Source organism: Pseudopipra pipra, chromosome W (assembly GCF_036250125.1).
Source record: "Pseudopipra pipra isolate bDixPip1 chromosome W, bDixPip1.hap1, whole genome shotgun sequence".
Lineage (NCBI taxonomy): Eukaryota > Metazoa > Chordata > Aves > Passeriformes > Pipridae > Pseudopipra > Pseudopipra pipra.
This window is the reverse complement of record NC_087580.1, coordinates 18,496,897-18,506,241: the sequence shown is the minus strand read 5'-3', so window position 1 is coordinate 18,506,241 and position 9,345 is coordinate 18,496,897.

The window sequence follows — 9,345 nt, the reverse complement described above, 5'->3', positions numbered from 1 at the left end:
ATTGCCCTTTGGTGTATTTTTGTTCCAGTATTTCAGACGAAGTTCCCATTGGGTTGTGACTTGCTCTATTGTGGTAAATAAATTTGGTCCTGCTACTCTAGTCCTTAAATGCTAATAGAGTGAGTCTAAGCCCCAATAGTTTTATCATGTTTTACTTTTACAAATTGCCACACTAATTTTTCTAACAGTATTAACTGACCTGTTTTTAGTTAACCTCATCTATTGTCTAACACCTTACCTTCATTTTCATGTATCCACTTATAATCTGTTTCTTGATATTCTACCTGTTGATCTGTGTCTAGTTCTTCTAGCACTAAAGCTGCTACTGATAGTTCTTTACTTCTTGCAGCAGCTAATTCAGCTTCTGCAGCAGCTTTTCTGTTTCTTATTTCCAGGACAGTGTTACCTTTCAGGTGTCCTTGGCAGTGCATAATTGCCACCTGAGAGGGGAGTTGTACAGCTTCTAATAATCATAGAGTTTCTTCAGCATACTTCACAACTTTTCCTTGAAGAGTTAAAAGTCTTCTTTCTTTCCAAATTGCTCCATGAGCGTGAACTATGCCAAAGGCATATTTGGAGTCAGTCCAGGTGTTAATTTGTTTTCCTTCTGCCAATCCTAAAGCTCGAATGAGAGCTATCAGTTCTGCTTTCTGGACTGAGGTTCCTGCAGGCAAAGGATTTGATTTGATTACCTCAGTAGTGGTGGTCGCAGCATACCCAGCCATCTTCACACCTTGTCTTAGGAAACTGCTGCCATCGGTAAACCAGCCTTCTGCATCCAGGGGTGGTTCTTCTTTAAGGTCCAGGCAGCTGGAGTGCACTGCTTCAATGGTTTCCAGGCAGTCCTGCATGACAGGTGCAGCCGAGATTCTTCCTTCTAGGAATGAAGCTGGGTTAACAATGTTAGTCACCTGAACGGTTATGTCATCTGATTCAGCCAGGATTACCCGATATTTCAGAAATTGGGAGGGTGACAGCCAATGATTTCCTTTCTGTTCCAGTACTGTAGATGCTGTGTGGGACACTAACACAGTCATTTTCTGTCCCATTGTACATTTCCTGGCTTCTTCTATATTTATGATCATTGTTGCTACTGCCCTTAGGCAGGTGGGCCATCATTTGCTTACTTCAGCCAATTGCTTGGAGAAGTAGGCCACTGTTCTTTTGTGTGGCCCTTGTTGCTGAGCCAGGACCCCCAGAGCCATTCCTCGTTGTTCATGGGAGAACAACCAAAAGGGCTTCGTTACGTCAGGCAATCCCAACGCCGGGGTCCTCATGAGTTCTCACCTCAGCTGTTTGAAGGCTCCACTTGCTTCGGGGGTCCAGATGAGGTTGCCCTCAGTCATTTTCAGCAGGTCATATAAAGGCTTTGCAATTAGCCCATACTGATATATCTATAAACAACACCAACCTGTCATTCCTAGAAAGGCTCGAAGGTTTCTCACCATCTGTGGTTTCGGTGTCTGGCAGACAGTTTCCTTTCTTGTTGTCCCCAGTGATCATTGTCCTTCAGATACTTTGTAATCCAGGTACACCACTTGTTTCTGCACTGGAAGTGCTTTCTGTTGAGAGACTCGATACTCAAATGAGTCCAAAAAGTTTAAGAGGTTTACTGAGTATTGGGCACATTCTTCTTGTTTTTCAGTAACAATCAATAGATCATTCACATATTATAAAAGTACACCCTTTCCCGGTGGTGACTGCCATTGTTCCAATTCTTTAGCTAATTAATTCCCAAAATTGTGGGAATATTTCCTAACCCTTAAGGTAACACTGTCCAAATGAGCTGAGTTTTCCTTCCTGTGGTGGGATTTTCCCACTTGAAGGCAAATATCTTTTGACTTTCCTGTGTTAAGGGAAGGTAGAAAAAGGCATCTCCTAAGTCTAATACTGTGAACCAAATTACACTTTCTTTTAATATTGTTAATAAGGTATACAGGTTTGCAACAGCTGCATGTATGTTTTAGCTATTTTATTTACTGCTCTTAAATCCTGAGCCAACCTATGTGTTCCATTTGTCTTTTGACTGGTAAAATTGGGGTGTTGAAATCTGATTCACACTCTACAAAACCTTAATTTCAAAAAAATTGTCTATTATTGGCTCAATTCCTCTTCTATCTTCCAGCTTCAGTGCATATTGCTTCCTAACTACTGGGTTTGCTCCTGGCCATAATTCTATTTCAATGGGAGCTGCTCTTTTTGACTTTCCTGGTGTTTCAGTAGCCCAAACTCCTGGGTATACCTGATCTAAAATTTGATTGACATTTGAATTACCCTGGCTTGGCTCCACATAGCTCATTGCTAAACTCAGAGCTGCTATTAATTGTTCTTCCTTTACCTTGTCATGGTTTGAGATAGTCCCCAAATCCAATTCCCTAGCTCCATCCCCCCTCCCACATCTCAACCTAATGTGAGATGGGTTTTTCCAGACAGAACACACCAGACTCAAAGTGGGGGAAAGGGAATATATTACAATGACTGTACAAATAAATATTATACACATGATCACAACTATCTCTACCATGACATATAGTATTTGCAATGGATCAGATCTCTTCTCCCCTCCAAATAAAAGTCCAGGAGGGAAAGAAGGATAGATCCCTTCCAGTCCTTAAGCAGCAGCTCCTCTTCTGTCCTCCCTGCAGCAGTAACTGGGTTGTTGTAGCTGGATCTCTGTTCAACATACACAAGGGGGTCTCCAAGCCCCTCGGCTCTCCTTCGGTCCAAGCGAAGGCCTCACCTGTGGGCTGCCAGCAGGGACCAGACTCGCATCACCACAGGCATATCACGAACTGCAGGGGCATCTTCGTGAAAGTCCCTTCCTCAGGGGATTCAAGTTCCCGTTTGCAGAGCTCCGTGCTCTGTCTCCAGGCAGCGGGGGGGGCGAAGCCCTCCTCCACATTCCTTTGGCTGTCCTGGTCCAGCTTCAGGACGCCTTTGAGCTTCTCAGCTCCTCTCTGTAAGTGCTGTAGCACTCCAAGGCTCTTTCAAGTAAGAGTTCATCATCTTCCTCCTTCCAGGAGGTCTCAAAGGAGTTTTGGGGGGTCTGGTACAGTCTTACCCCAAACTCTGTCTCTCAGCTGCTGGTTCTCTCTCTCTCCCTTTCCAGGAGTCTTTTCTCTGGTGCTGCATGTTGTTTCTGCTGCTCCTTCAGTTCAGGTCCTTATCTCCTGGCTCTCTGCCACCTTCTCCGGCCAGTGTCGGCTGCTGCTGTGTGCCCATGGAGAAAACACCTCCCGGCATAACTACAGGCACCCAGCCCAGCTTTATGCTGTTCCAGGTCCCTGCAGCCCCCCAGCCGGGGCTGGGAGGCCCCAGAGGGCCCAAGGGGCTTAGAGCCCCCTCCTCGTGGCTCACAACATGGCCACCTCTCCTCCAACAATCAAAACTACAACTCATCTCTTCCGGTGAGCTGTGATATGTTTACATTTCTGCAGGAGCGCCCATTGGGCAAAACTTCAAAACTTCCAGAGGTTTCCACCCCTTGGGGTCTACCACTTTTCTTAGCCTCTGGGGGAAAACAAAATTCAAACCATGACAACCTTAAGTTTAATTTTACCTTGTTTGAATTCTATTACAGCTCCCAGATTTTCTAGTAGGTCTCTGCCCAATACGAGTTTGGATAAATTTGGTAAATACAAAAACTGATGCACTCCCATTTGTTTTCCAATTTTGAACTTTAGGGGTTTCAAAAGAAAGCTTTTCTGATTGGCCAGTGGCACCCATGACTTAAACATATTTATCACTTTTAGGTATTAATTCAAAACAGAAAATGTAGCCCTGGTGTCAATTAGAAAATCTAATTCTTCTTTTTCTTCCCCTAGCTTAATTTTTACCAGCAGGTCCCCTAGGCACTGGCCTGCCAGCCCCCCCCTTCACTCAGTACTCTATAAGCAACAACAGCCTCTCCTGTGCCTGTATTTCCACCTGTTAATTCAGGGCATTCTTGCTTCCAGTGTCCCTCTTTTCTGCAATATGCATACTGGTTCTACCCAACCTTGTCTGTCGGGGAGGCAAACCTTACATCTGTTACACAAGGCTCATACATATAACTAACAGTTGCAAAATTGACAAATCTTAATTCTAGGTCTTATCCAAAGTGATGTGCTTATAGTTAATTCTTCAGCACTACCTCTCATATAGCAACTCTTAGCATGATAATACCTTTAACTATGTGCTCCTGGATGTTTCAAGGTAAGCAAGATATATCAGGTACACAATAACAATACTTGGCCAAATACAAACAAAACCAGACCAGAAGACCAGACCAGACCAGAGGGGATATTCCCCTGGGAGAGCGTCCTCTCCCGTGTCCCCTGCGAGACGGCGTCCTGCCTCGACTTACAGGTATCCAGAAACCAGATACAAATACCTTTTATCAATAGACAGTGTTCTTGTCCAGCCCCCGCAAGAAGCCACCAAAGAAGGGAGCCCCTTCGGGTAAAAAGACTTACCCGAGGGCGCCCAAGGGGGTCCCGTCCTCCAGGGGATTCCGCAGCCGGGTGGAGAAGGTGTCCTGCCGCGGTCGCCAAATGAATCCGAAAAATCGGTCCAAGAAACTGCTCAGAGATTTTTTATCTTTAAGCAGCAAGGTATTTGTTTATTCAACGTTGGGAGCAAGCCAGCTCGCGCTGGACAAACTTGCTCAAAGGCTTCACACAAAATCAGCATTTTTATACAATCTTCAGATGTGATTAAATGCATATTCAAGTGATTACAACATCTATCAATACATATTAAAAATAGGTGAAGTATAGGCGGAGCTTGGGGAGGTGCTTCTCTTGGCTCCCCATTTCGGAGGGTAGTTCCCATCTTCCTCCATGGGGCAGGGGGCTTCAACTCATCTTCCTCAGCTTGACCCTTCTTCTTTTCCACTGTTCTTGACCCGCTCACTAAAGCTTGGAAAAAACCCTGGCTCCAGGCCTATTTCTCCTATTTAAATGTCTACCTGATCTTTGGGCTTGTGTTGTATGAAGGTTTTGTTTGTTTTGCTTTCTCAAGGCTCTTGCAGTGACTGTGTATAAAGAGTTATGTGTTTCTGCAGTTGAAATTGTAACTGGTTGTTTGTTTGCTACTTGTTTAAGTTTGGCTTTCCATGTTGTGTATGGCATATTGTCTAACAGCATTTTAAAATAGTGAGAAGTAAATACTTGATTTGGGGCCCCTCTTATTATTATTCTTACCCTCTGTAACACAAAAGAACTTTTTATAATAGCAGATCATCTGTCAATTAGTAAAGTTGCCCTTCTGTGACTTAGAAAATTAAACATGGTAGTTGATAGCTGTATGTCTGCTGGGTTTTGCAATGCTACCTCTAGGTTGTTGGTTCTGTCAGGAGGTGGATGGTGTTGTCCCAGCTGAAATTCTCGCAGTACAAAACCAACCACTGTCATTGCCAGCAACGCCGTCAGTACACGTGCTGTCCACTTCAACGTTGGTAGCTTTGACTTTGCTGATGGTCTGGGCTTGGGTAGGCAGATGTTCTGTGTGCTTTCCCAGTCTACATCTTCTTCCTCGAGCTGAAGTAGTAGCCGTAGCCATGTTTGCTGTTCTTCCTCTTTTGCAGGATTCAAAACTGCTTGTCCTTTTTCTGGTTCTCTTGTCTCACTGAGTTCAGTTTGCCACAGCTCAGCTAAGCTTTCTAGGGAGTCAATATCTCTTCTTCCTCCTCCATCAGGCCATCTTCGGCATAGAAGCTGTTCTGAGGCTGGTGAGGGCTGTGGGTTGGTTTCTGGGTAGGAGAGCCACAGTGATGCTTTAACTGTTGTGCATTTGTTGTGAGTTGGTTGAACTGGTGGTGACGGAAGAGGCACTTTCACTTCCGCCTCACGGCCGGAGTAAGCTTGCTGCATCCATGTTGCTGCGTGGTTGTTCTGCAGCGGTCTCATGGCCGCTGCGCAGCCAAAGGGTGTTAGTGGAGCGCCCTGGCTAAAGGGAGCTAGCAGATTCTCTTCTGTGTCCTCTATAGACTCGCTGTCTATTTGTCCGTCACAGTCATCCTCCCCCCTTCCCGGCGAAATGCCTGAACCTGGGGGTGGCGGCTTCACTTCCGGCACACGGCAGGGGCAACATGGCGGTGCCTCCGGTGCCACTCTCCTTCTGCACATTGACTGTGCAACCACCGTGTAGCGGTCGCCCCGTAACGGTCCAGGGGTCGGCGCTGCTCTGTAATGGTCCTCGGCTCCAGCAGCACTGCTTGCTGCTCTGTATGGCATGGTCTCAGCTGCAGCCATGGGCGCTGGCATAAAGCCAGCATCCCCCCCGGCTGCCATGCTCATGCTGCCAGCCCCCAAGCCATGCTCCTTCACACCACACGCTGCCACTGCACTGTTCCCCCCAAGGGCTCCCCCTCCCCCCCATCCCCCCGACCAACGTGCATTCCCCCCCTGCCCCACTCGGTCGGTGGGGGGGCTGGGGTTGAAGGGGGAGGGGTTGAGGGGAAAGGAGTGAAGGGGGGGGAAGTCCACTCTCCCGGGTGCATTTGCCTTTCTGTAGTGCTTATTCAAGGCTATCATAATGTCTTTCCATGTAGCCAAATTCTTGAGGGCGTCTGTTTTTCCCTCACTGGCTTTTTCAATAATTTTGTTCCCTATTTTCCTCCAAGATGACACTTGACAAGGTCCAGTCAGAGGGAATGCAGGTTCAGGCAACGAAATCCAATATAACAAGTCCCATAACTTACTTTCTTCTATGGTTGTTCTTGTAAAAGTTGAGAGACAGCTTCTGCTGTTTGTTTGATTTTTGGAGTAATTCCCTCCTGACGGGTAAACCACCCTCCCATATTCGCCAATTTTTGGTTACCTCTGTGCGGAAGCTCTGTTGTCCTTTCTTCTGGTCCTTTTTTCTTCCTTTTTTGTTCCTTTTTGCAGAGGTAACCCAGCGCGCTGAATTCTTTCTTTTCTTCCTTTTGGTTTTGGCGATATGGACACCCCCGGACAGGTTCCCCAGAGCTTCTGCTCCTGGTTGCCGGTAACCTGCTGAAGACCCTGTTCGGGCTCCATTTGAGGTGCTGTTCAAGGCACGAACCCCACTCTGACACGAACAAGAGCCAGAGCAGAAATACCATTTATTCAAACTGCCCAGGTTTAAATACCACGCCTGAACATGTCACGTGACCCTCTAACCAAAGACAATCAAATATTGTCTGAGAACCCGGGAGACCACAACTCCCATGGTTCATTGCTACATTCTTCCTGCCACACTTCCCTTCTTCTGCCCCACCCCCAACAGCTTTGCCAGCTCTTCCTGGCCAGAGGAAGGCTTAACCAAAGAGCTCGAATCACATAACATCCTGCCTTGGAAGGGACCCACAAGGGTCGCCCAGTCCAACTCCTGGCCCTGTGCAGGACAGCACAGCCATCCCACCGTGTGCCTGAGAGCGTTGTCCAAACGCTCCTTGAGCTCTGGCAGCCTTGGGGCCGTGACCACTGCCCTGGGCAGCCCGTTCCAGTGCCCGACCACCCTCCGGGGAAAGCACCAGGGCAGTTGAAGTCTCCACGAGAAGCAGGGACTGTGACCTGGAGGCTGCTTCAAGCTGCCTGTAGAGGTCTCCTCCCCATCTTGCTCCTGCTCAGGAGGCCTGGAGCAAACCCCCACAGCAGTGTGCCCATTCCCAGCCTGCCCGCCCTTTGATCCTGACCCATCAACTCCTGAGTGGCTCGCCATCCCCCCCAAGACAGAGGTCGAGACCTTCCGAGTGTCACCTCCCCGAGATCTACGGATGTCGTCTCCCTGGGCTCCTGTGAGGCCCCGCATGTGGTTGCCAGCGCATTCTTCCCTCTCCCTTATGGGCCCTGTCCAATGCAGCCCCAGGGCAGCCCGGAGGAGCCCTGTCTGGGGCTGCGCTGGGGTGACCGGGGACACGGTGGGCTCACTGGGAGCAGCCTTCCAAAGCCCCAGAGCGGCAGGATGGTGCCCAGGCTCTGCTCAGGGCTGCTTTGGGCGTGGGGCCGTCTGCGCGAGTCCTGCACGGGACCCATGTGTCCTGGCTGCCACGCCAAAGGGCTGCTTCCCCAGGCGAAGGGGACAGGGGAGTGACCCTGCGTGAGAGCCTGCACCTCTGGCAGTGACTCAGGCCCGGGGTGCCCTTTGGGTGCCCTTGGTGCCCTTTGGGCCTTGCTGGATCTGCTTGCTGCCATTTGCTGGGGCCACCCTGCACTCCCTCCCCATTCCAGGCAGACACAGGCAGGTGTTGGAATAAAATCTTTTCTTCCGTAACCAGAAGAAAACTGTTAACTATATCTACGGAACGGCGGAGGGGGTCAGACAGAAATGCACACAAATCAACAGGATTGGCAAAAATGTCCGCTTTATTAGAGGACAGACAGCTCATATGCTGCCTGCGACACACAGACATGTGGTTCTTCCCCAGGTTACATTGGATACATAAGGCAAACATACTGTGGTGTACAGTACTAATTGGATATCAGCAGGTGTCCATAAGCCTTGTTTTCCTGCCAGAACAACTCCTCCTTCACCTTGGCACAAGGCCTGCGCCATAGAAGTGGCGCAGTATTTTTTACTCTCTGCACCCAGCCATGCCAAGGGGAAGGTCTCAGAAATGCAACTGAAATTGTTCACACAATTTCTGTCCACCGACATCTACGTCTACATCTATCTCTACATCTTCCCTACATCTCTATCTACATCTTCCCCACATAAACACCCTCCCTCCCTCCCGCTGGGATAGATCCCCAAACGATCTATCCCTCCAACTGGCATAGATCCCCAAACGATCTATGCCTCAACCTGGGATAGGTCCCCAAACGACCTATCCCTCAAACAGGGATAGGTCCCCAAACGACCTATCCCTTTAACAGGCCTAAGCCAATCTTCCTGCCCCAGCCCCGGCTGCGGGAGCCTTGATCTTGATGGCAGGCCCTGGCTCAGAGCCCCCCTTCCTCTTCGCCCCGCGCCTTTCCAGCTTGGTGTCTCCACTGTTCGTGGGCGCGGGGACACTGCTGCCACCATCCTGGCTGGTCCCTGCAGCCCCCGGGGAGGAAGCCAAGTGCCCCTGAGTCCCCTGCGGCAGGACCTTCCCACTCAGCAGAGCGCGGCTGGTTGGAGTCACCCCAGGCTCCCTGGTGGCTTGGAGCTGGGGTGCGGCTGAGGGGCTGGCGGTGGTGTGCCTGGGCGGGGAGGTGTCCTCCTCCATGGCGACATCGCTGGCCAGCGAGAGGTCGCAGCCTCGGGCGGTGTCCTCCTCCATGGAGACGTCGCTGGCCAGCGAGAGGTCACAGCCGCGGGCGGTGTCCTCCTCCATGGGGACGTCGGTGGCCAGTGAGAGGTCGCAGCCGCGGGGGGCGTCCTCCTCCATGGAGACGTCACTGGCCAGGCTGATGTTAA